General features: G+C 47.1%; 1 protein-coding gene across 1 annotated transcript in view; it reads left to right on the top strand.

The window, feature by feature from the left end:
• Positions 1-25,945, top strand: part of TLL2 (tolloid like 2) — a 151,524-nt gene that overhangs the window by 45,816 nt on the left and 79,763 nt on the right. The window lies entirely within an intron of this gene.

Raw genomic sequence — 25,945 nt, 5'->3', positions numbered from 1 at the left:
GTAGATGTGGACCACAAATCATTGGTATTTGGCCTGTTGGTCCAGGGCCCACCTGTCAATGGAAAACCAGAGGGACCACTTCTTCTCCATTGCAGGCTGGGAAGCTGAAATTTACCTGTCCTTCTAAGAAGACCTCCATTTGCCTCTTTATCCAAAGGTTCAACCCTAAGCTCAGAGACTTGAACTCAACACAGGTTCTCAGGACTCTGGCCTCAGGGTCTGGCACCTCCCAAATGGAGAGAATTCCTAGAGAGGCTCCACTGAGGGCATGTGGTGGTGATGCTGATGCTGATTAGTAGTGGGAAGATGCTTGTGGCGGGAGATGGCGAGGAAACAGGGGTATTGTGCACTTGCTTGGCCTACAAACCAGGTGGAAATCCCCCCTGGGCCAGGAAACACTGACAAGGCGTATAAAGCTTGGACAGCACCTCTCCCACCCTCCTTGCATGCCTTCACCTTGGGGTAGGCAGTGACGAGACTGGTTTCCTGAGTTCTCCTCACCCCCCTGCCCCCTGTACTCAGACGCCTCCCCTCTGTGGAATCTCCAATCTCAGAAAGAAGCCCAGGGTTCTGCACTGTGGAGATGATAGGCTGTGTGGCTGACAGTGACCAAGGCTCCTGTGTGCCAGATGCTACACTTTCTGTCCTACCTGTGACCCCTCTACCCACCCTCCTTTCCTTTCTTTTGAGGCTTTAAAAAATTGTGGTAAGAACACTTAACGTGAGATCTATTGTCTTAACAAAATGTTAAATGTACAACACAATACTGGAAACTACAAGCTCGATGTGATACAGCAGATCTCCAGAGCATTCGTCTTGCATAACTGATGACACTCTGCTGCTGCTGCTGCTGCTGCTAAGTCGCTTCAGCCGTGTCTGACTCTGTGCGACCCCATAGACGGCAGCCCACCAGGCTCCCCCGTCCCTGGGATTCTCCAGGCAAGAACACTGGAGTGGGTTGCCATTTCCTTCCCCAATGCATGAAAGTGAAAAGTGAAAGTGAAGTCGCTCAGTCGTGTCCGACTCTTAGCGACCCCATGGACTGCAGCCTACCAGGCTCCTCCGTCCATGGGATTTTCCAGGCAAGAGTACTGGAGTGGGGTGCCATTTCCTCTCCAATGACACTCTACTGTATTATAATACTGGATACTTCCCTTTTTAGACCTCTCATGGGTCTAGTGCAGTGCTGGTAAGAGAAAGAGGAATAGCGTGTGGCCTCCGCCTTCAAGGAGAGCTTTCATGCCAGGCAGACAGAGCTTAGACCTGGTCGAGCTCACTAACATCTCAGAGTTCAGTCTTCCTGTCTCTAAAATGAGGATGAAACCAGCACACCGGTCAGTAGGGGTTGGGAGGATTTACTCCAAAAGGAATGGGCTAACCTGGTGCCTGGCACGTGGCATGTTCTCAGGCAATGACAGATGGAATCACTAAGGCACCCAGTCCAGCGGAATGAAACTGAAGCGTAGATAGATAAACTGTCATTCCTCCGGGCAAGGGTTACAACGAATCAAGAGCAGTGGGGCCAAGAAAGTCATCATGGGAATGGTCTTGTGTCTTGAAGGATGAATAGGAGTTCATTAGGTGAAGAATCAAGAAGAGACATTTCAGCCAGAGGAGAGACTGTGTGCAGAGACAGGGAGTATGAAAGGGGCTGCCTTAAGGAACAGAGGAAGCTGTGCATCACTGGAGGGTGGCTCTTTGGGGAGCTATTGAAGATAGAGGCACCTGGAGAAGTTGGGGTAGATGATCGAGGTGCCTGTTGACAGGGTGGGTGGGAATGTGCCCAGAGTGGAGGCAACTCCCATGGTACCCAGTGTCTGTGGCCTGAGAGAGCTGGGGCTTTCCTCTGTGGGTGGCAGGGGTCCTGCCTAATGTTTCTTAATGGAAATGTAATTTGCTTATCTATGGCTAGGGGAGCTTGATGGAGTCCCCTCTACCACTGCTCTCAACATCCCATCTGCAGCCCTGAGGTTGCTGGGTTCCTGGCTGGATGCTTGGGTAGCCTTACCATGCCACTCGCTGGTGGTGACGGTGGAAGAGGGGTTGTCAGGGCCACCCCTTCCCCTCTGCTTGGTGGCATTCAAGAACATCCCCAAAGCCCCCCCGCCCCCACAGCTCAAAGATTCCACTAGAACTAATTTACCAATTCTCCATTTCAGCATCTCCTGGCACAAAAGGCCCTGGGATCTGTATTCATTTGGGAGGGAAGGCGAATACACTGTATTCATATTTCTGGGTATGGTCCCAGTTGACTCACTCGCTCACTCACTCAATTATTAATTGAAACCTACACTGAGTGTTCATTTTGTGCCAGGTCTAGTGCCAAATCCTGAGAAGGTATAGACTGAGGTGTCTCTTAAGGGTTCACCAGCTCGTGGAGGAAATAGATGCAAAACGAATGAAGAGTTAGAGGCAGAGGTCCCAGGAAGCACAGGGGGAGTAGGGACACCGAGAAGGGTGCCATTGCTGGTGTGGGGGAGTCAGAAAGGCTTCCCAGAGGAGGAGGTCCTGGGGAGGTGGACGGGATTCCCATATTGGAGAAGGAGTCGAAGAGGAGAGAAGGACATTCCATACCGAGGGAGGGGTCATTCTTGGGGTGGGAAATGGGATGGCAACCTCTGCTGAATTGGTGATAAGCTCCCTTCTTGTCCAAGGTCTGCTCCTTCTTTATGTTGGGGGGGGGGCGGGGTGCGGTAGGACTGTGCTCAGCAGGGTGGGGGCAACTGCCAGGGCTCATGGGGAACATGAGCAGCTTGCAAGAACTAGGCCAAGCTCCACACAGGATGTAGGGCTGAGAGGAAGGCAAGAGGGCAAAGGTTGTCAGGAGGTCAGGGGTCCTCATCGCCTGTGGCCGGGAGAAGGGAGGAACAAGCTTCTTTTGGTGTCTGGCTTTATGATTATCACTTCTTTGGATTTGAGGGGACCTCTCCTGTACGGTTTGAAAAGTCCATTTGAATGTTAAATGGGATTTCAGAACCCAAATTATTTCTCACACCGTTATTTACATGGTGTGTAAATTGCATCATAATTGAGCTCCAACCAAAGGAAGCATCTCTTCATAATTCTCTCATTCCAGCTCATCATATATGCCCCCCCATCCCCGCCCCCTGCCAGATTCTTACTGGTGTCCTAGAGAAGTTGATCAGATTGTAAGTTCTGTGTGATTAATTTTTTTTTAATTTTCTTTTTTGCTATATTGGGCTTCCCTGGTAGCTCAGCTCGTAAAGAATCCACCTGCAATGCAGGAGACTCTGGTTCAATTCCTGGGTCAGGAAGATCTGCTGGAGAAGGGATAGGTTACCCACTCCAGTATTCCTGGGCTTCCTTTGCGGCTCAGCTGGTAAAGAATCTGCCTGCAATATCGGAGACCTGGGTTTGATCCCTAGGTTGGGAAGATCCCCTGGAGAAGGGAATGGCTACCCACTCCAGTATTCTGGCCTGGAGAATTCCACGGACTGTATAGTCCATGGGGTTGCAAAGAGTTGGACACAACTGAGCGACTTTCACTCACTTCACTTTTGTTATATTATTTTAGTACTTATAACTAGGAAACCTTGCTATGGCCCGGGTTCAATCCCTGGTCAGGGAACTGAGGTCCCGTGAGCCATGCAATGCGAACAAAAAATTAGTGAACTTCACATAGCTCAGACACGCAGTATGATGTAGTTTTCTGTGTCCAGTCCACGTGGCCACCACCCAGACCAAGGGGTGGAATATTTCCAGAGCCCCGAGACTCCCTCTCATGCCCCCTCCCAGCCAGCACCCACCGCACGGCAGCCGTTCGTCTGACCTCTTTCCACACGGATGCATTTCGCCAACGTGAATGGACCCGGGCAGTGTGTGCTGTTTGTGTCTCCTCCCCCTCAGTTTTGTGACTGTGGAATTTCCTCCATGTTGTGTGTGAAGCTCTAGTTTGTCCTCTTTGGTTCTTGTGCTGTGTTCTTCTGCATGAAAATACCCCAGTTTATTCATTATTCCATTGAGAGCCATTTGGACATTTGACCGTTTAGGGATATGATAACTGAAACTACTACTCACAGTCTTGTATCTGCCTTTCGGTGGACATAAGCACTCATTTCTGTTTATGTACCCAGGAGTGGAATTGCTGGGTCACAGGGTATTTGTAAGTTATTAGTAGATGCAGTCAGATTTCCCAAGTGGTTGCACCAATTTACAGCTGTGTGAGTACGTGTTGATTTGGAAAGCAGGCGGAGGTGACCATGCAGGACCCAGGGAGACCTCTGGGTCTTGGTCTTTCCAGCTTGGGGACCCCACTCATCCCTCCAGAACTGCACAGCATCATCATCATGAATGCTCAGGGTGGCTCCTCTCAGCAATCCTCCTGCTGTTCTTGGGGGACCTGCCATGGCACAGCATGGGGACCCAGGCTTGCAAATGTAAGTAAAAGACCTCAAAGAGAGGCTGGGCTGTGACCAGCCACCATGCCAGCTGAATGACCAGCTGCCTGAGAGTCGCCTGTCTGGGAGGTTGCCTGAAGGATGTGCAGGGAAGGGAAGCCTAGCAGCCCTGCTGCTGACTCCTTTATGGTGCTCTAAGGCTACCATGGTGAGCCTCATGCTCTAAAAACCTGAGAATCTGTCTTCTCGTTCCTTCTCCCCTGTGAGCTGAGAGAGAACAGAGTCCACACAGATTCAACTTTGGATCCCCCAGAGGTGGCCCAGCACTTTTGTATGTAGAAGGTTGGCGAGAGGAGAAGGAAGAAGTAGATGGAGACTGGCAGGCCCTGAATCATCTCCCAGGGGCCTTAGGGGTGAAAAGCTCCCACAGGGCATTGCTCTCAGGAGTGTAGTCAAAGCACTGGTCACCATCACTAGCTTTGACCTCAGACTGTCTGGGCTTGAATCCTTGAGTGGGGCCTCAGTATCTTCATCTGTTAAATGGGTAGAGTAATACTCCTCACCTTGGAGTGATGTTGTGAGGACCAAAGGAAAGAATACATGCAGAGTGCTGAGCACAGTGCCTGGCACATGAGAAATGCTCGATAAATATCAGCCCTTCCTGTTCTTCCTCATTGTTAGTAGTGGTATTTGTAGAAAGAACACTGACATAGGTGGGTTCAAGGTTAAAGTAGAGGATGATGGACATCTGTTATGTGCAGGAGGGAACTTTGGGGGCTCGGGCATGAGGCTTTTGAAACATAAACCTTCCTGATATTTCCTCCTTCCCAAGCTAGAGATATATAGTTTTTTTCTGGTGTGTTTTTATGCAAGGTTATTTTTATCTTGATTACTTTTCTCTGAGGGCCTATAGGACTTTGCATCTATGTAAAACAGTTATTTTATTTTCATAATGGGAATATTTTAAATTGTTTTTGCTGATTAAACTAATACCACTGGTTGTTAAAAAAAAAAAAGTCCAATAGCTCAAAACTGTAAAAAGTATAAAGTGAAAATCCCCTTTTCTCCCAGCGTTAGGGGTCCGCATCAGGATCTGTTTGCTGGATCCCTTCCAGCCTTACTGCTCTCAGGTCATGTGAAGATATTTTTTAAACATAAAAGGAATTTCTCTTAACACCCTCTTGCGTAACCTGCGTCTTTAACACCATACCCTGGGCATCTTTTCATGTGGTATTTTGAGGTTGATCACATTTCATGTACAACTTTGCCACCATTTATCAAATTAATCTATACAGATGGACATGATGGCTGTTTTTCTTCTTTTCTGTAATGTTTTTTTGTTGTTGTTTTCTATTAGAGACATTGCTACTGTGAACAACGCTGTGCATAGATCTTTAAACGTTTGCTTTGGTTAAAAAAAAAAATTTAAAAGGAACCACACCTTTATCCGCTCTTTGTACTTCCAAATGTGTGAAAGGATGTATTCTTAGATATTGGTTATCTCATTTCCAAGTTTGGGTAATTACCCCTGAGTTTTTGGGAGGGTGGGGTGGGAACAGGGCTAAATCCCTGGAGGGGGATGGGATGCATTGTGGCCCCAGATCCCTCCTTTCCCTGCTCTCTCCTGTGAACTTGGAGCTGCTTTCCTGGTTGCTGAATGAAACAGTGTCCTTGTTCTAGAAATGATCTGGTCTGCCTCGTTCTCTAGATGTGCCCTGTGTCCCAAATTCAGCCAGTTGCAGTGTCAGGACTAGAACCCAAGGCTTCCAGTCTCCCAGGCTGTGTCCTCCGTGGTACCAGCCTGTCTGCCATGTTGCCAGAAGGAAGGAATGGAAACCAGCAGGGTGCATGTAGCCATGCCTTTGCTAGCCCTGGGAAAGGAGCTGGAGTCTTTCTGGACCAGGCAGTGAGCCAAGACCTTGTACCTAGGTGGGTTTGAGAGCCCACTCAGTGTGCTGGGCTGGCCACAAAAATAGCTGCTGAGGGCTCTGGGTCCCCAGAAGGGAGCTCCCTTGCTGGTCATTTAGGATCCTAGGCTATTGGTAATTATTTCTGATTAGATCAGTCTCCCTGCCTCCAGTTTCTGCTTCCCCATCCTGCTTCCAAGTGATCTTCCTGGACCTGACCTTGCAACCCATGTGCTAGATTGGATAGTGTTCCCCTAGATTTATGTCTATCCAAACCCCAGAATACAACCTTGTTTGAAAAGAGTCTTTGCAGATCTAACTAGTTAAGCATCTTGAGATCATCCTTGATTTGGGGGGCCCTGAGTCCAGTGACTAGAATCTTTATAAGAAGAGGAGAGGACACAGAAGAACACAGAGAGGAAGACCACATGAAGAGTGATGTAGCTACAAGCCAATGGACACCAAGGATTGCGGAGAGGTAGCTCAACTGGTAAAGAATCCGTCTGCAATGCAGGAGACCCCGGTTCAATTCCTGGATTGGGAAAATCCACTGGAGAAGGGATAGGCTACCCACTTCAGAATTCTTGGGCTTCCTTGGTGGCTCAGCTGGTAAAGAATCCACCTGCAATGTGGGAGACCCGGGTTTGATCCCTGGGTTGGGAAGATCCCTTGGAGAAGGGAAAGGCTACCCACTCCAGTATTCTGGCCTGGAGAATTCCATGGACTGTGTAGTCCATGGGGTTGCAAAGAGTCGGACACGACTGAGCGACTTTCAGTTAATCACTTAATCACCACGAGCTAGGATGAGGCGAGGAAGGATTCTCCCCTAGAGCCTAGAGCAGAGGGAGCATAGCCCTGCTGACCTCCTGATTTCAGACTGCTCTCCTTTGGAACTGGGAAAGAATAGATAGCTGTTTGTAAGCCGCCCACTCTGTGGTAACTTGTCATGGCATCCTGAGAAAATTGATGCACTGCTTTTTAAAACCCTTCCATGACTCCCCATCCCTTATCAGAAACATTCCTTATCTGGTGCCACAGGTCCTCGATGCTTTATCCACAGCCCACACACTCATTCCCTTCCCTCTCTTCATCCTCCAGCGAAACACTATGGCATCGTGTCTGTACAGACCCCCAGTGTCCTTCCTTCTGATCTTCTGTCCCAGCTACGCCCTCTGCTCCAAGTCCCCACACTACAGAAAAAGAAGTGAAGGTCCACAGACAACCAATGGCTTGCCCAGGGCCCTATGACTGGGGAGATTCATGACACCCTTTCAGCACAGATGCTGGCTTCAGTGGCCACCTGGGTTGACAGTGCTGTTAATATCAACCTGATTTTGTGCTTGACATGGAGAGAGTACTGTTCTTCTGCCCATTTTCAGACAGTCCCATTCCCCCCACCATGAGAAGTGGCAGCAGCCTTTCGAATGTGTGTGGGGGTAAGGAGGCGAGAGTGCATTCTTCAGGGAGAGAACGTCCTTCTGTGAGCGTTTTATGTGCAGTGAGAAGAATGGGAGTTCTGGGCAGGCATGGGCCAAGCTGTTCTATGAATGGGGCCCTTGAATTAACATTGCAGAGTTTCCTAAAGCTGCTAATCGGATTAGCTGTGTAGTGAAGGAAGTACTTAGCGGGACACACACACAGTCACACACGCAGGCACACACACATTCTCCCATCCTTTTGCATCCTCTCTGATGTGGGTGTGCAGAGCCTGACAACCCATTTCTGAATTCTGGGATATCTCTCCCCCTAACCACACAAGATGTGGAGAAAAGGCCTGTGCTCTTGACTTTTTGGGACTTTCTGGTTGTTTGTTTCTGTCCTAAAGCGTCCAGGAAGTGAAGTTGAACATTCTCATCTTTGCAAATGTTTAGAAACTTGGAGAGGAAATCTCATCTTGCCGTTCTCTCCATCCGGGTAATGGATCTGATTTCTTGCTCTTTGTAATGAAGACTCTGGAAGGGGAAATGGCTTTAATTACTTACTGGCTCTGATGGAAGCTGACGTTTCCCGCCTTGCCTATTTTTGAGCCACTGGGCCATGTCCATCTCTTTTTAAAGAACCAACCTAACTCTTAATTCCTGCCATCTGTGTAGGATGTCCACATAAGCCCAACAGTTTGGGCATTTGAGTTCAAAACAATAAATCAGCTGGAGAGAGTCAAAGATTTAAGTTAGGGTAACTTGCCTCCTCTCCTTAGGCCTTATCTCTCACAGATGGACCCCACAGAGCCTTCAACTCCTTGAGTTCCTTCTCCTACTTTGTCTGTGACTCATAGGAGTATGTGCTACCATCACCTGGTCTCAGAGTCTCCTCTGAATAGAGGGTCTCATGAAACCACATCCTGACTTCCTTCAAGCCAGTTTGAACCCTGTATTTGAGCTCTGGTGCTTCAAGCTGGAGAAAAGAGAGGAAGCAGAGGCCATTGAGCATTGAGGGGCTAAATTTAGGCACAAAAGGCTAAAGCGTACCCATGAGAGACCCACACATACCACACGGGTTCCTGGGCCCTGCCTTCCAAGGGACCCAACATGTCTCTGTTCCTGGACACATTTTTAGCTGTGAGGCCCTTGAGAGAACTTGTGAGTGGGGGTTGCTTTGAGCAGTCCCATCAACAGGCTGTGGTTTTTTTTGACTGTCCTCCCATGGAGACATTTCCCATGCTGGGTAGACGTGGCTTTAGCTTTTCATTAATCTTTATTGGCGGTGGGCATGCTTGCTACTAACTGACCAGCATCCAGGAAAGAAATGGGGGCAGTGGTGGCTCCCTGTGACATCCTGTAGAAGGGACGGTGTCCTGAGCTTATGGATGAATGGCAGGTTAGGCTTGCTGAGATGGAGACGGTTGTGTTCAAAACTGTCTTCTGTCACATCAGAAAACATCATCTGGGTGAGATCACTCTTGCTGGGGCCACTGGTTTAGAGGAACAAGAAGCTGTCGGGAGCAATCTTATTCATCTTTTCCACTATCTCCTCCAGAGCTTGGGAATAAGGTCTTGGGGACTTCTTTTTCTCTCTTTATATTGGACTTGATATTTTGTGCTTCACAAATTCCTCTGAGAGTCTGATGAGTATTTTCAGCACTTCTTTGAGAAAAAGATACATACACAGTTTTGCTTGCAGTTTTAAGAAGTTTACTCTATGAATTCCAAGTTATGAAACTTAGGTCCTGTCTGTTTCCACTCTATCAGAGATGTTCTCACGGGGACATACTGGATCCTAGAGCTGCAGGATAGAAAGGCATGGATGCTGGGGTCAGGCGGGCCTCCCTGGCTCTATACTGATTAACTGTAGGAGTTAGGGGATTCCTTCCTTATTTGGAAATTGGAAATGTGGGGGGAATGGGAAAGTGTGGGAGGTAAAGCACTCAGCCTGGAGTCTGAGGAATAGTAGGTGCTCAAGGAATAATACCATATGACTATCTGTATGCTGGCTCCTGCCTTCTCATCTCCCAGCCCACCTGTGTCCCAGACTCCACACTCCCTAGATGCCTTGGAGTCGTTTCCTTTGCAGTAGCCTGCCTGCATGCCGCTGGGGTTTCTGGAGCTGGGCCTGCACCAGTGTCATCTGATCAGATCCTTGGATTTAGATCCCACCAGTCATGGGGAATCTCTATCAATCTCCAACATAAAGCCTTCCCTAGTCCACCTGAGCCAAACTCTAGGTCATGAAGTTGGCCAAACAAAATCTGAGAATGGATTAGATGTTGGTTCTTCTTTGATGGCAACAGCCAAAAGAGTAACTACTGTTTGTGGTATGCTAATTGTCTTGTTTAGTCGCTTAGTCACGTCCAACTCTTTGTGACCCCATGGACTGCAACCTGCCAGGCTCCTCTGTCCACAGGATTTTCCAGGCAAGAATACTGGAGTGGGCTGCTATTTCCTTCTCCAAATAATGTCTTAAATGATCTCATTTAATCTTCATACAACAGCTCTATGTGGCAGGTACTGTTGATAACCTACAGATATGTAAGCTAATGTTCAGAGAAGTGTGTAACCTTTCTTTGATCACACAACTATTGGTAGAGCCAAGATTAGGACTTAACTTTGTCTAATGTCAAAGGTTGCTTTTAGCCTCCACACTGCATCACTTCTAGAAATAGTTGCTGGCTTCACCACTAACCCTGTTACCTTGAGCTGTGAAGGCTTGGTTTCCCCACCACTACCTTTGAGAGGTGAAGATAGAAGACAAGGGCGAGTTCTAGGCACTTATGGAGCTGCTCTTCATCCTGCCCCCTGCCATCTCAGGTTGCTGTGTTCATGTTCAGTGTGTGCCTTGCTTTGCCCACCAAACTGTCAACAGCTGTGACTTCTCTTTGTTTGCTTTTGGCGCTCTCTCTTTAGTTCCAGCATCAGCCTGGGCACAGGGACAGTAGCAGACAAACCCTTGTGAGTTGAAGATGGAGCCTCAGGATTGCATGGTGGCCTCCTTGCTCCTCTGCTCCCGCAGGCCACTTGGGGTTAGGACTGTTCATTTGAATGTGGGTGCCTGGCATGGGATCCAGCAATGAAGAAAGGCGCATGCTCAGGGGTGGTGCTCTCGGGCTGGGCAAGCCCAGATCACCCTGCAAGAGTATCTGAAGAAGGTATCCTTTGGCCACATGGTCAGTAGCTTACCTTTACTGATACCTTCGTACAGAGCCTTGGAGTGGTCCTTGGGTCTTTTCCAAGCCAGAGACAAAGTGCCAGCCTTTCTTCCCACTCCTCCAGAGCTCCTCTCAGCTCTTTTCTTTGCGGATCTGAGCTCACCCTTCGCTGATGGCTCTATTTCACCCCTTCTCTTCCAGAGAGAATTTGCCTCGGCTCCCACAGTCTAGAACTTGATCTTTATAGCTGCACTGTGACTTAGGCATGTCTTACACTCCCCTTGTGTCTGCCCACAGCTCTGCTGAACGCTGTGTTCTTGGTAAGAGTCCCTTTCCCTCTCTCTCCCTCCACTCCCTCTCTTCTTCCTTTAAGGACCAGATGCTAACTGGGAACCTCTTCTGTGCTCAGCACCAAGGGTACAGCTGTATCCACTTTTTCTTCCGCCATTAAGGAGATGGAATTTTAATGATGGGCGTGATTATGGTCCTGCTTTGGCAGTACTGCAAGAATGGGGCAGGCTGAGGTGGGGGAGGACCTGGAACCAAAAGACCCCATGGGTTTGGGGGCCCTACCGACTTCCCAGAGGAGGTGAGGTCCAGTGGGCAGAACTCACCCCTGGAGAGAAGGTGTGACAGCTGTCATCAGGCAGAAGTCGGTATTGGGCATCCAGCCTGGGACCCAAGACCTGATGGAGAAGGCAGGAATGTTCGTTTGAGGCCAGAGAGCCAGGCAGACAGCATCAGAGAGGCCTGTAATAAAACTCACAGAGGGTTCCAGTGCCATGCTGGAAGCTGGGAAGAAAAGGCAAGGACCCTGGTTCTTCCGCGAAGTAGGTACTAAGGAGGACAAGAAGTCAGAGCCTTGGCCTGAGAGAATAAGGTGGGGACGGGGGTCAGACATTAAGCAGAATTCCTTAGATCAAAATCGGAGCCAAAGGCGATGTGCCGCTGTGACCCTCAAGTGTGGAGCCCAAACTCCCTAAATCCCCCCGCCTGAGGACAGGGCTGGCTCCGCGTGCAGTCAGCAACTGGAGAGGACTGGGGCGAGGAACCGGGCGAGGCCTGGCAGTTATTCCGCCCATAAAGTTTTCAATTTAGTGAGATGATTTGAGATGAAAAAGAGGCATCTGATAGAGTGCACATCTGCTCTTTGGGAAGGAAAAAAGAACGCAACATAAGGATTCTATCATCTCTCTCCCTGAGGCCTCGTTCAGAGGCTGACTTATACCTTGGACTGAAGCCAGAGTTCTCTGTGAATTTGAAGTGTTGGGAAAAGTTAATTCACCTTTGGATTGATTTTTGTTATGACTGCGTTTGTCAGAATTTGGAGAAACTGGGCCGGAAGGCTACTTGGAGTCACAACAGGGTGCAGACCAGGTTGGGGAAGGGCAGGGACCACCCTTGGGCATCTGTGCAGGGAGCCGCTATCCCAGCCCCGCCACCTCACCTCCCCTCCACCCGGCCCGTGCCAACAAAGGACCTTGAATCTGGGACCCCAAGTCAAAACTGAGAGATATAACTTGAGAAACCAGGACCAAGAGGAGTTTACTGCCTGACCTTCTAGGCAAGGTCCTTTCAGTTTAGAGATACAGAATCCTACTCAATATAGCTCGATAGAAGAGTTTATTTAGGAATATATTTTCTTGGCCATCTAAGGACAGAAGCACAAGAGCTGGGCTCTGGTGACTCGACGAGAGAGAAAAGAAGGCTGGCTTCTCTCAGGGGCCACAGAGAATCTCCTTCCTGCTTTTTCTCTTCTCCTTGCACCTGACCATCATGGCCACCGTGCCCGAGTCTGCATCATGATCCCTCTGCTTGAGTGTTCCCCACTGAATGCCTGCAGTACCCATCTATGTAGGGGTACTGGGGAAGCCCTCAGAGTGGAAGAAATCACCAAAGGAAGGAGTAAGAAGTGAACTGATCAGTGCCCCGGGGAGGCAGGAGGAAGAAACAAAGTGATGAGAGAAGCAGGTGGTGGGTGTGTTTCTGTGGCTTCAGAGAGGAGGGAAGGCTGGAGCCTCCTCTGGGTAGTGGAGGGGACAGATGAGTGAACTGATCTCCGGTGAATGGAGATGTGGAAGGAGCTCCCTTTGGAGTTAACTTGGTCTTGGGGTCAAGCCTATTAACCTCACACCCTCTTTGCCATTTATACTATTTTCATGGGAAAATACAAGTTCCCATCAGTCATCTTAATACCTGCAATTCGGGAACACAGCCTCATGAGAGCTGGGGATGGCTAGTCTCGGGTGAGGATGCAGCCTTTGCCACTCACTTTCGGCCAACAGAAAGACTGTGCCTCACCTGTCCAAGCATCACTCTTTGCTTCTCTTTAATCTGATTCTATTTTCATGCTCTGTTAACTGTGTATTTTTTTTTTAATTTATTGAATAGAAATCTGTTTTCTGTTAATTTAAACAGTAGGTGATCCCTAAAGCAACATGAAATTAAATAAATCTACTCTAAGGCTTTTTATTTATGCAGCTCTCCGATTGATTGTTCTAGCATCAGTGGCCTCAATATAAACAATATTCCCCACCCTGACCTAAGAGCACACTGTAGTGAATCCTTTTTGACAAAACAAAGGATGTGTTTATCCAATAATTCACCACCCTTAAAATTTTTTAGCGTAGCGTTTTTAGTTTTCTCGCACCCTTGCTTTGTTTTTCTTGGCCTCTTTTGGGTGTGTACATTTTGTTACAGCTGAAACTGACCTTTGTTTCAAATGCATTTACTACTCAAATATTTTCTTGTTGGGCATGATAATGAACTAAACTGTCTTCAGACAAAACCGGTGCCACACCCCTTCAGTTAACCATTGCGTGGCAGACCTTGACATGTCAATTCGCCTCATGGGACCTCCTTGTCTGTAGAACGGAGGGTTGGACTTTAAGCTTCCTGAGGGCCAAGAATGATTCTCTCAGTTCTTTTGACAAAATAATCCATGAATGTATGTGGACTCAGTGATGGTGTCAGCAGTACTCATGGTTGATCAGGTATCTGTATGTCTTCAGCTCCTCCATCATTGGCTGCCTCTTGGGATTTTAGAACGGTCTGCTCAAATTGGATCTAGCATGAGACCTTCTAGAGACCCTCCAATGGGCTCCCACAGGTGTTGACAGCAATGTGACTGTGGCCCCACTTTGCCAGTGGAATCTCATCCTGCATTCAGGTCGACATATTTCTCTTTGGTATCCTTTACTGACCCTGTTTGCCCACAAACAGTGAGAGAAAAGCACCTCCTGACCCAGAAACTGAGCCTCTGAACTTTGTTAGTCCCCATCCTGCTCCCTGCCTCTGCTTCAGAGATTCTCCATGACTCTCCTGCATCCCTGGACCTTGCTGCCGTGGCCTGAGGAATTCCCATCTTGCCTGACACGGGCACCCCCTAGAGGCATTCCCATTTGCTCCACAGCCCAGAGGTCCTAAGCAGTCAGCCCACCAGCCAAATCTGGTCTGCAGATGTGCTTTGTTTGTTTTGTAGAGCTTACATTTTTAAAAAATTTACTGCCAAAATTTAAAAATCAAATTTCTTATAAAAACCCAGAACTCTGGCTTCTCATGAAAAGTTGGAAGTTCTGGCCCCACTGGTCCAGCAGTCCCACATGGCAACAAGAAAAGGGGTTGCGTAACGATGGACTGGACTGTGGAGGAGCAGGTGCTCTGCGGTTTGCTGCAGACCTCACTGCTCCCCAAGCATTTTTCACACCCTGATGTATTACTTGCCTTGGCCCCTAACTCTGGGCATTGGAGTTGGCACTTCAGGCCGGTGGGTAAGGGTCAACATCCTTGGGCCCTAATTCAGGTCCCATGACAACAGCCAGGGCTGCGCCTCTCTAGTCCATCAAGGGAGGAGGTCCTAAGTGTTAACTATTGCCTGGTAATCTGGAAGACCAACCTTCTCCTGGAGTCTCTTTTCTTCCTTTCTTGGAACTTTCGATCAAAGTCCTCATCCTAGTCCTCATCCCATCCCCTCTTTACCCCCACAGCACAGCATGCCCTATCCCAGGCTCTGATTGGCATTAGGGTGCCAACAGGACAGTGTCCCGCAGCAGGTGGTTTATGGCCCAGCATGTGCTGCTTGGCATCAGAATACATTCTTTCTGGCCCAGGGAATCAGAGGAATGGGACCCTTAGGTATTAATCTTTCTGAAACAAAGGGCTCATTCCACATCACTGACATACACCATCACCCAGAAAAAACTAGTCACCCTAATCTCTATTCACCTAGGTTATCTCTTAAAGATGAAGTAATTGCTCTGTACTTTTTCTTGAACTAAGCTGACTTCGGTCCCAAAAGGTCAAAGATAGGCTGTGGAGCTCCATGGTCCTCTTTCTGCTTCTCTCCTCCAGTTCCCTGAAGAGGGCTTGGGCTGGTCTTCCTTTCCATGATTCCTGAGTTCCTTGCTGCTCTTCCTGTGACCCACTTCATGGGGTTTGTCCTTTGAGACATCTATAGATCTGTAAATCTTTATCAGTCATTTGGTCACCTGTGAAAAGGTCACGTGCTAAAATTCTTCTAAGATGTTCAATGAGGACAAATGTGTGTCTCTTCCAAGGAACGTTATACGAGGTAGTGAGAAAGACTTAACCCTTGGATGTCAGTTACCCTTTCTTTATTGTCAGGGGTTTTAGGGACAGAGCAGTGAGGCAAAGAGTTGGACCCTCCCAGCTCTGCTACATACCAGGTGGTGACCACAGATCTAGTACTTTAACCTCCTCGAGCCTCAGTTTCCTTATCTGTAAAATGGGGGTAGCCATAATAATTTACCACACTCAGGTGCAGCGAGAATACACACAATTGAGATAATACATGCAGGTATCAGTCAGTCTTATTCAGTCCAGTTCAAATGGACATACTTGTTAAGCCTCTTGTGAAACCACGCAGTGGAAATAGACAAGCTATGGTCTCGGTCCTCAGGAATTACGTGTCTCATATTGAACAACAGACTTGGTCTGCAAATTGTTATACTCAGGAGATAGTATGATCAGGGCTGGGAGCTCCTTGAGAGGAGGGACTGTGTCTGATCTGGTTTTCTATCTCTGACACCTGGTACAGTGCCTGGCACTGAGAGGTGCCCCTTAGAAGCTTGCTGAATGAAAGAATGAATGAACGGGTGAATGAGTAAAGGGCCACTGGAGGTTTGTAGGTGAAACACAGAGACAAGAGATGGCTTCACAGAGCAGGCTGAGCTGAGCTGTGGAGGATTTTGATTAGGGTTGAGGTGGGGAGGGCATTGCAGGTGGAAGGCAGAGCCTGAACACAGTCATGGACTGGGGAGCTTGGGGTGAGAACTGAGCGGCTTAGGGTGGTTGGCAGGTGGGTGAGGAGGTAGGACTCGGGGGAGAAGGGAAGCTGGAAAGGCTTGTTGGGACCAGACTCCGGTGGGACTTGGGCTGAGGACTTAAACTCCCCTCCCTTTTCTGCCTCAGTGCCCAGAAAGCTGTGTGACTGTGAGTGAATTATTTAAAGTTTTCCATGCCTCAGTTCTTTCATTTTTAAGTAAAGTCAGTAATAGTCCTTACCTCACTGGACTATGCTGAGAATTAAATGAGAAAATACACATAAGGCAGCAAGTATAGTCCTTGGAAAACAAGGTCCCCAATAAATAATTTCTCTCAGCAAAGCTCTAACTTGTAATTTGGGACCCACTATTAAGTGAATGAGTAGATGGGGAAAAAAAGGATAGAAGGGGAAAAAATGGAAACAGTGGCAGATTTTATTTTCTTGGGCTCCGTAATCACTGCAGATGGTGACTGCAGCCATGAAATTAGAAGACGCTTGCTCCTTGGGAAAAAAGCTATGACAAACCTAGACAGCATATTGAAAAGCAGAGACATCATTTTACCCACAAAATCTGTATAGTCAAAGCTATGGTTTTTCCAGTAGTCATGTACAGATGTGAGTGCTGGACCATAAAGAAGGCTGAGTGCTGAAGAATTGATGCTTTCAAACTGTGGTGCTGGAGAAGACTCTTGAAAGCCCCTTAGAGAGTAAAGAGATCAAACCAGTCAATCCTAAAGAGAATCAACCATGAATATTCATTAGAAGGACTGATGCTTAAGCTGAGGTTCCAGTATTTTGGCCACCTGATGTCAAGAGCATTGGAAAAGACTCTAGTGCTGGGAAAGATTGAGGGCAGGAGGAGACGGGGACGACAGAGGATGAGATGGTTGGATGGCATCGCTGACTAAATGGATATGAGTTTGAGCAAACTCCAGGGAAGTCTGATGTGCTGCAGTCTCTGGGGTCGCAAAGAGTCAAACACAACTTAGCAACTGCACAACAACTCAGTGAATGACACTTACTTATCTTGGCCAATCCACTCTACTCTCCCAGGAATAACAGGATGATAACACGGAAGCTAGTCACCCGAGTCTTTTCTTAATGTATGTGTGCATCCTAAGTTACCTGAGTTGTATCCGACTCTTTGCGACCCAATGGACTGCAGCCCGCCAGGCTCCTCTGTCCATGGGATTCTCCAAGCAAGAATACTGGAATGGGTTGCCATGCCAGGGATCAAACCCAAGTCTCTTCTGCCTCCGGCATTGTCAGGCAGGTTCTTTACCACTAGCGCTACCTGGGAAGCCCACTCCAGTATTCCCAAGGGCAGAGTGGCCTAATGGACTATAGTCCATGGGGTAACAGGATGTATATCTTCTTAATGTATATCTTTGGTTAATGTTTTAGTTATTTGATGCCTCAAGTTGTTATGGAGCAATGTTTAAAGAAATACCATGCTTGGGTGCAAAGAAGATCTGGTTTTCACTGACTCCCATTGACTATTAATGGATCCTCAGCCTAAATTTCGTTCTCTTAAGTGCGTTTGAAGGAGAACTTGAACTTTTTACTTCATTTGGGGTATTTCTGGTATAAAATGTCTTGTCTCCATGGCTTATTGTTTCACCCCATTTCAGACTTCAGAATAGTTTTAGAACCAATATAATAATAGCTAACTTTCAGTTCAGTTTAGTCACTCAGTCGTGTCCGACTCTTTGTGACCCCATGAATTGCAGCACGCCAGGCCTCCCTGTTCATCACTAACTCCTGGAGTTCACTCAAACTCACGTCCATCGAGTCGGTGATGCCATCCAACCATCTCATCCTCTGTCGTCCCCTTCCTCCAATCCCTCCCAGCATCAGAGTCTTTTCCAATGAGTCAACTCTTTGCATGAGGTGGCCAAAGTATTGGAGTTTCAGCTTTAACATCAGTCCTTCCAATGAACACCCAGGACTGATCTCCTTTAGAATGAACTGGTTGGATCTCCTTGCAGTCCAAGGGACTCTCAAGAGTCTTCTCCAACACCACAGTTCAAAAGCATCAATTCTTCGGCACTCAGCTTTCTTCACACTCCAGCTCTCACATCCTTACATGACTACTGGAAAAACCATAGCCTTGACTAGACGGACCTTTGTTGGCAAAGTAATGTCTCTGCTTTTGAATATGCTATCTAGGTTGGTCATAACTTTCCTTCCAAGGAGTAAGCGTCTTTTAATTTCATGGCTGCAGTCACCATCTGCACTGATTTTGGAGCCCAGAAAAATAAAGTCTGACACTGTTTCCACTGTTTCCCCATCTATTTCCCATGAAGTGATGGGACCAGATGCCATGATCTTCGTTTTCTGAATGTTGAGCTGTAAGCCAACTTTTTCACTCTCCACTTTCACTTTCATCAAGAGGCTTTTTAGTTCCTCTTCACTTTCTGCCATAAGGGTGGTGTCATCTGCATATCTGAGGTTACTGATATTTCTCCCAGCAATCTTGATTCCAGCTTGTGCTTCTTCCAGCCCAGCATTTCTCATGATGTACTCTGCATATAAGTTAAGTAAGCAGGGTGACAATATACAGCCTTGACGTACTCCTTTTCCTATTTGGAAGCAGTCTGTTGTTCTTAGTGAGTGCTGACTCTGAACCAGCCATTGCTCTATGGCTTACATGCATCATCGCTTTTAATCTGGATGGTGACCCTATGAGGTGAATGCTCTCATTCTTATTTTATGGATGAGGAGACTGAAACATAGAGACATTAAGTGAGTTAAGATCACATGGCTAGTAAGTGACAGAGTAAAGGTTTAGCCTTGGACAGTCTGACTCCAGAGCTAGTCCTCTAGGTCCATCTTGCAAACCACCTGACTTGCTAGAACTTTCAGCATCTAGAGATCAGTCTAGGGGTAGGCTGTTCCATTTGCGGTCCCTGAGAAACCTCACCTGGCATAGTCATTCCTCGTGACTCTAGGCTTGGTTTTGACTGGCTTTGGCCAGCAGGACATTAGGAAGATTGCATTACGCTGTAAGCAGAAGGTGCAAAAACACCTGCACAGTGGGGCTCATCCTTTTGGAATGCTGCCTCCACGTGAGCCATCCCTCAACCTTTCATCCCAGCTCAGGCCACAGAACAGAGACCAGTCAGCCCCATTTGTTCCTCACCCTAACTCCTGGCCCTCAAAGGAAGGATAGAATGGTGGTTGTTTTAACCCACTCTGTTTAGAGGAATAGTTTGTTGTGCAATAACACATCATGGAAATGGCCAAGAAGCCAAGGCCAGGCTTGTATGAAAGATATGGGCCAAGTGTACAAGAATACCTAGAGTCCGGGGCTTAGGAGAGCAATGGAGGTTTGAAGCCAGGTGAGCAACAAGTACTCCAAGAGCATCTTTAAGCAGCAGGCCTGACGTAGCTCAACCCACAGTCAGGGACTAGGAAAAATGCACTCACAGGCACTCACAGTGGGCGGAGGGCCCAATACCAGGCAAGATGGACATCTGGCTGGAGGCTCCGGGCAAGAGTAGCTCAAATTTGCACAATAAGAAGGCTCTCATGAGCTTCTGCCTGGAGTCAGAGCAAATTCCGAGGCCTCTTCAGCCAATGCAAGGACACAGGTGGGAGTCAGTTAACAGAGTGGGGAAGGGCGGACTGGGTCTCCCCGGAGCCCATCCCACACTGTCTGAAGGAAGGTTTCAACAAGCCTTCTCTCATTCTCACCAATGAGCTTTCCTCTCTTCCATCTTGCCAGGGTGTGGGCTCATTATTTTCTCTTTCCATGATCAGAGCAGAAAATCAGAAAAAAAAAAAAAAAGGCTGGACCACAACTTTTCCATCTGCATAAACACAAGTATGTTTCTTTCTCATCAGAAAAGGGTTTCCCAGCAACTGTGTGTGTGTGTGTGTGTGTGTGTGTGTGTGTGCAGACATACACTATGAAGTGCAGAACACATGTTCTTAGGCAAAATATGTGATGTAATCTAGTTCTTCATTTGAAAATCCTTTTATTTCCTGATTATAAAAGTAAGATGTTGAACAAGATTTAGAAATTACAGAAAGTACATAAAAAAATTAACATTTGTCCAAAAATCACCCATCAGAGATCATCACCATGGACACTGTGGTGATTTCCTTCCAGTATTTTTTCCACATTGTTTTGTATTTCCTCTGTATCATAATTCCTTTGCTGCCCCCTCTGGAGGGTGTGATTGACACAGTCTGTCTTTAAAATGTTGGGGATGAACATCTGTTGTTTTTCATTGTTAGTTCCTTTGTACTGATATCTAGAAGTCATATTATTGGGTCAAAGTCATTATTATTGCTTGTTTTAAAAGACGTTGATGCATCTTGCTAAATTACCTCAAAACATGTTACTAATTTATATTTCTACTCCAACAGCAGTATCTAAGAATTCCTATTTTATTATACACTGGCCAGTAGTAAATCATTTCATTAACAAAAACTGGCAGTGATCTTTTAACTTATTCTCCCTTCCCCTTCTGTAGCATTTGAAATTTGGCATAGATATAAAATTGCTTGGCACCGAGTTGCTTAGGATTACACATTGATTACTGCAGTGGTTGCCTAGCGCATTCCTAAATCAACCTGTTAAATGGTCTTTGCCTTGCTTTTTTTTCCCCTAATAAATAAATAAAAGCTCTGGTGAGTAGGTGTGCCTTGCCTGTAGTTTTCTGACAGAGGTATGTGGATACTTCATCCATTGGCCTTGCCTGCTTGCTCAGACCCTACCTGTACAGGTGTAGAGCAGGCTTAGGAACATGGATTCTGGAGTCACAAGGGCCTGCTTTGCAAGGCAAATTCCGTCACTTACCAGCTGGGTGACCTTGGACAACTTATTCACGAACCTCAGCTGTCTCTTCTGTAGAAGAGGAATGATGTTACTTATTCATAGCATTGCCTTGTGTGTTACATATGACCAAAGGGCATGGCGAGTTGACTCTAAGGCTAAGAGTCTAATGCCCTGCATGAACTGGCCTTGCATCTCTCAGGTGTTAGCCTCACTTCCAGCTCCACTGGACGCTTATTTTCCCCCTCTGGACTTTTTTTACTTGCTGATTTTTTTTTTCCTTCTAGAATACGCTCCCCAGATAGATGTCTACCTCATCATTTAGGTGTCAGCTCAAATGTCACCAACTCAGATCTTCCCTGTGATCCCATCCCCCATTGTTCTTTGAAAAACTTTTAATTTCTTGAAAGTGCTGAATCCTTCCATGGAATGGTCTTTTTTGCTTTGTTTTGTTATTTGTTTTTTGGCCGTGCCATTCAGCTTGCGGGATCTTATTTCCCTGACCAGGGATCAAACCGAGGCCCATGGCATGAAAATGTTGGTCGAAACCACTGGACCGCCAGGGGAGTACGATGATCCCGTTGTCGACTGTGGATATTCTTCCCTCCACTGGCACCAGGAAGGCACCATGAAGAGAGGCGCTGCCTGTCTCTGTCTTCAGGAACCCAGCATGGTGCTGCCCAAAGCCGGCACTCAATCAGTGCTTAGGGAGTGGACTGGCAATAAAGTGATTTTTAAGATCTTGTGCTGGAAATTTTATTTTTTTTTCCTTAGAGTGAGCAAAGTAGTTTTCTGCTAGATTTACCACTAATGGGTCAGAGCTGGAAATACAGGTATTAAAAAGTCAGTAAAAATGTGAGAGCTAAGGTTGTCCTGGCAGGGTTACTTGTGTTGTATCTTGAAAGTTTTGACTTTAGACTGATCTGGGAGACTCTCAGCCTCTTCATCCAGTGGCTGTGTCCACAGTGATGTCTTAACTGCCCTAAAACCTCAGTTACCCTGCATGTAAAGTGAGAATAACACCCACCTCAGAGGATTGGCTTGAGGATTAAATACAGGTAACATGTGAGTACCTGAAGATAATCAAGCACTTTTTTTTTTTTTTTTGGCCTCGTTGGCATGTGGCAGCTTAGTTCCCCAACCAGGGATTGAACCCACGCCCCCTGCACTGGATGGCAGTCTTAATCACTCCAGCAAAGTCCTAGTCAACATTTTTTAAGTGGTAGTTATTTTTGTGTTTAAGAAAAGCAAGAACCAAGTAACGCTGGGCTCTGAGAATGATACAGAAGGAATAATTACTATGAGGTTCTGTTTATTAATTACCATATTCATGAATATTAATTTATAGTCCCAATGAGTGATCGTATATTCAAATAAACAATACTAATCTATGACTCTGTCCTCTTGGGCTTTGGAAAAGCCCATCCCTTTCTACCTAGATGTCTTTGGATGTATATGGTTAATATTTCGTTAATTATGGTGGAGGGGCGTTGTGTGTACATCAGTGTCTCATATGATGCATATAATTAAGCCACTTTTTGCTGGGAGCAGAAGAAAATTGGGCTTTCCCGAAGAAAAGCAGCTTGCTCCCAAAGTTGCTAACAGATTGCTTCTTAATTGAACTTGGGAGGTGAATTATATGGTGAATTAGAAAAAAGAACATCTCTGAATTTAGTGAATTGTTCCATAAAGGAAACTGTGGGATTGAATTGCAAATGCTGGATGGAAACATTTCAGCCTGGCCCCATGCATCACGGGCCGCTGACCTCGGCTGTGTTTCAGTGAGAGCGGTGAACAGGCCTGGAGCTCTCTTTTCAAGGCCTGGAGGGCATTCTTTCCCAGAGACCAGCTGTAAGCCTGGGTTTCTTATGCAAAGGAGACGTTTGAATAAACCACTGTGACTAATGAAATCTACAAGGTCTTTGCATAGCCTCTTACTGAAGAGGTAATTAACCAAAGATTAAATATGGGCATATATATGTATTTTTTCAAGTTTTTTTTTTTGTCTTGCAGTCACGTGGAAGGAAAATATATCCGCAGTCTCTGAATACTCCCTGTCCCCATTGCCCCCAATCTTTGTCTGCATCAGGCTGTATTTCTCTCTGCCTTGTTCTGTGTGCTTGTGGCTACAGTTATAGCCACAGCCACACCTGTCTCACTCATTCGATTGCTTTTACTGAAATAGATGTGAAAAATGACTTTCTTAGTACTCAGTGTCTGTCTCCAGCTCCACATTTTCCATTCCTGGTGAGCTTGGGAGGAAAAGAGATTGGTTATAAGAACACATCATGAGATGAGGCTACCTTTTACAGGGTTCTCTCAGTAGAGAATCTCAATTTTGGCTGCACCTTAGAATCACCTGGGGAGCTTTTTAAACTCCCAAGGCCTAGGCCATGCCTCAGACCAATCAAATAAGAATCTCTGGAGAGGGATGCATACATTGGTATTTTTCTAAAAGGCTTCCCAAGATGATCCCAAAGTGCAGCTAAGGTTGAAAGCCATTGTTCCAAGAATATCTATTCCCCTCTCTCTGTAAGCTGAAAAAGACAATATTTTTCCATCAGTGATGCTGAGTTAGAAATGATTGGGGTTTTCTTTTTAAGCACTGTCTACCTGATTCATCCATCTACCTATGCATCCATCCATCAATCCATCCATCAGTCACATATTTTATTGAGTGTCCGCTATGATGTGCTAAGGGCAGTGCTGGGTGTTTATTATTGGGCAAGACAAGGTCCTCTCTTCAGGATGCTAAAAACTAGACAAGGGGATCAGCCAAATAGACGGGAGATGCCAATGACTTGTGGTGAGGGATGTGACTAAGCCCAGGGCGCTAGAGACAGAGAAGAGGGGGCTTCTATCTCTAGAGGAGCAACAGGGCTTCCCAGAGGAAGTGGTATTCAAGTTGAGCCTTGAAGATCCAGAAGGATTTGGCCAGGCGAAGAGGTGGGTGTGACAGAGGAAGAAGCATCAGCAAGAAGAGAATGGAAATCCGAGCCACCACCGTGAGTAGCTGAGGTGACTGAGCACAGAGCAGGAAGCCCTGAGGTACCAGGTGGAAGAGGCCAGCAGAGCCACATCACAAGGGGCTCAGGGGTCCTGTCGGGGTTTGGAACTCATCCCAAGGGCAGTGGGAAACCTTGGGAGAGTTTTCCTCAGGGGAGCAGTCAAACCATATTCACTCCAAGTCGACCCTCAGGCTTAGCTGTAGTGGAAGCAGGAGTTTGGCTGCCCTTCTGAGAAAAGATTAGACCCGCCAATCTCTTGCTGGTAAGGGTGACAGAGAAAGGATGTGTGTTCTTAACTGCTGTGACCCCCATCTCAGTGGTGACCTTGGATGTACCCTCAAGACCTCCTGGAAAATGCCCTAGGTCCCTCGGGAACAGCCAGCCACCCCTGCTAGATAACCCAACTTGTTCCTTGTTCTTTCTGGGTCTGAGGCAGAGGGGAAGGAGCTCAAATCTGGGGGCTCCGTCAGGACCCACCTTCAGCTTCTCCATTACTAACCATCTCTGTACCATCAGGGCAGACAATTCACACCTTTTGGAACCTTGTCTCCTCATCTGTGAGATGGGGATGTTTGTGGCTTTTTTGCCACTGAGTCTTCGTGAGGCTGGACTTCCAGGTGGCGCTCGTGGTAAAGAACCCGCCTGCTAACGCAAGAGATATAAGAGACACAGTTTTGATCCCTAGGTCTGGAAGATCGCCTGGCGGAGGGCATGACAACTCATTCCAGTATTCCTGCCTGGAGAATCTCATGCACAGAGGAGCCTGGGGGGGTCACAAAGAGTCGGATAGGACTGAAGCGACTTAGTGCACACACATGCAAATAGCGATGCTTTCCCTGCCTTCATCTGCTGGGGCACCTGGTCTCCTCCTCCTCGACTCCAGGGCTTTGCTTCTATTGTAACACCAAGGACCAAGGGGCCAAAGGAATCAGAAGTCCTCAGCCTCCACCTCCTTGGCCTCCTGCAAAACGGAATAGCAATCTCTCCCAACCATCGCTTCCTCAGCCACAGCCTCCAGCTAACCTTGAACCAGGCTGTGCCCAGCTATCCTTAAAGGACTATATATATATTATATACATATATATAGTATGCTATTATATATAGTGTGTATATATATATATAGTGTGTATATATATATATAGTGTGTATATATATATATATGTTTGTAGGAACCGAGCAGGTCTAATTATTCTAACTCTGTATGCTAGACTGGAACTACATGGAAATCTTTCAAATCCCAGCGTCTCTGCCCCCTACTGCCCACTACTAATACCCCTGATTATATTCAGAGCCAGTGCAGTTACAGAATCCTTTCATGCCCTCTGGCTCCCATTTATATCTCTCAGAATAAAAGCCCTTATTTTGAAAATGGCCTGCACGGTCCCCCACAGCTCCAGACCCTGCACTGCTCACTGACCTCAGCGCCTGCTGTTCTTTGCCTAGCTCATTCCATTACAGTCACACCCACCTCCCTGCTGCCAAGCACACTCTCACCCCAGGGCCTTTGCATCTGCTGTTCCTTCAGTTGGAATGCTCTTCCCCAAATATCTGCAGACCCTTTCCCTCACTTTCTCCAGGGTCCTGCTTTTCTACCTTGTGTGAAATGGTAACCCTCACCCCCAGCATTCCCTATTCCCCTCCACTCTTTTCTTCATAGAGCTTATCAACAACCGACACATATTGAGTCTTCTATTTGTTATCTCCTCTACTATCCACTGGAATATAATTTCCATGAGGTCAGAGTAGAGATTGTTCAGTCATATCCTGAGCAGCAGAAACAGCATCTGGCATGTAGCAGGTGTTGGATAAATATCTGTTGAATGAGTGAATGCCTAAACAAACCATTACCTCATTCGAAACACGCAATGGCCCATTTGACAGATGAAAAGTCCTAGCGCTCAAGGTCCCATCCATGCTCACACAGGGAGTAAAGACGAAGCTGGCCTTGGCCTCAGGCTCTCCTTCAGTCCACTCACCGGCACATTCCTCTGCTGGCCAGAGATTTTCATACCATCGGGATTTC

The sequence above is a fragment of the Bos indicus genome, chromosome 26, assembly GCF_029378745.1.
Source record: "Bos indicus isolate NIAB-ARS_2022 breed Sahiwal x Tharparkar chromosome 26, NIAB-ARS_B.indTharparkar_mat_pri_1.0, whole genome shotgun sequence".
NCBI classification, from domain to species: domain Eukaryota; kingdom Metazoa; phylum Chordata; class Mammalia; order Artiodactyla; family Bovidae; genus Bos; species Bos indicus.
The sequence above is the reverse complement of the archived record's forward strand: the minus strand, read 5'-3'. Positions and strand labels throughout refer to the sequence as shown.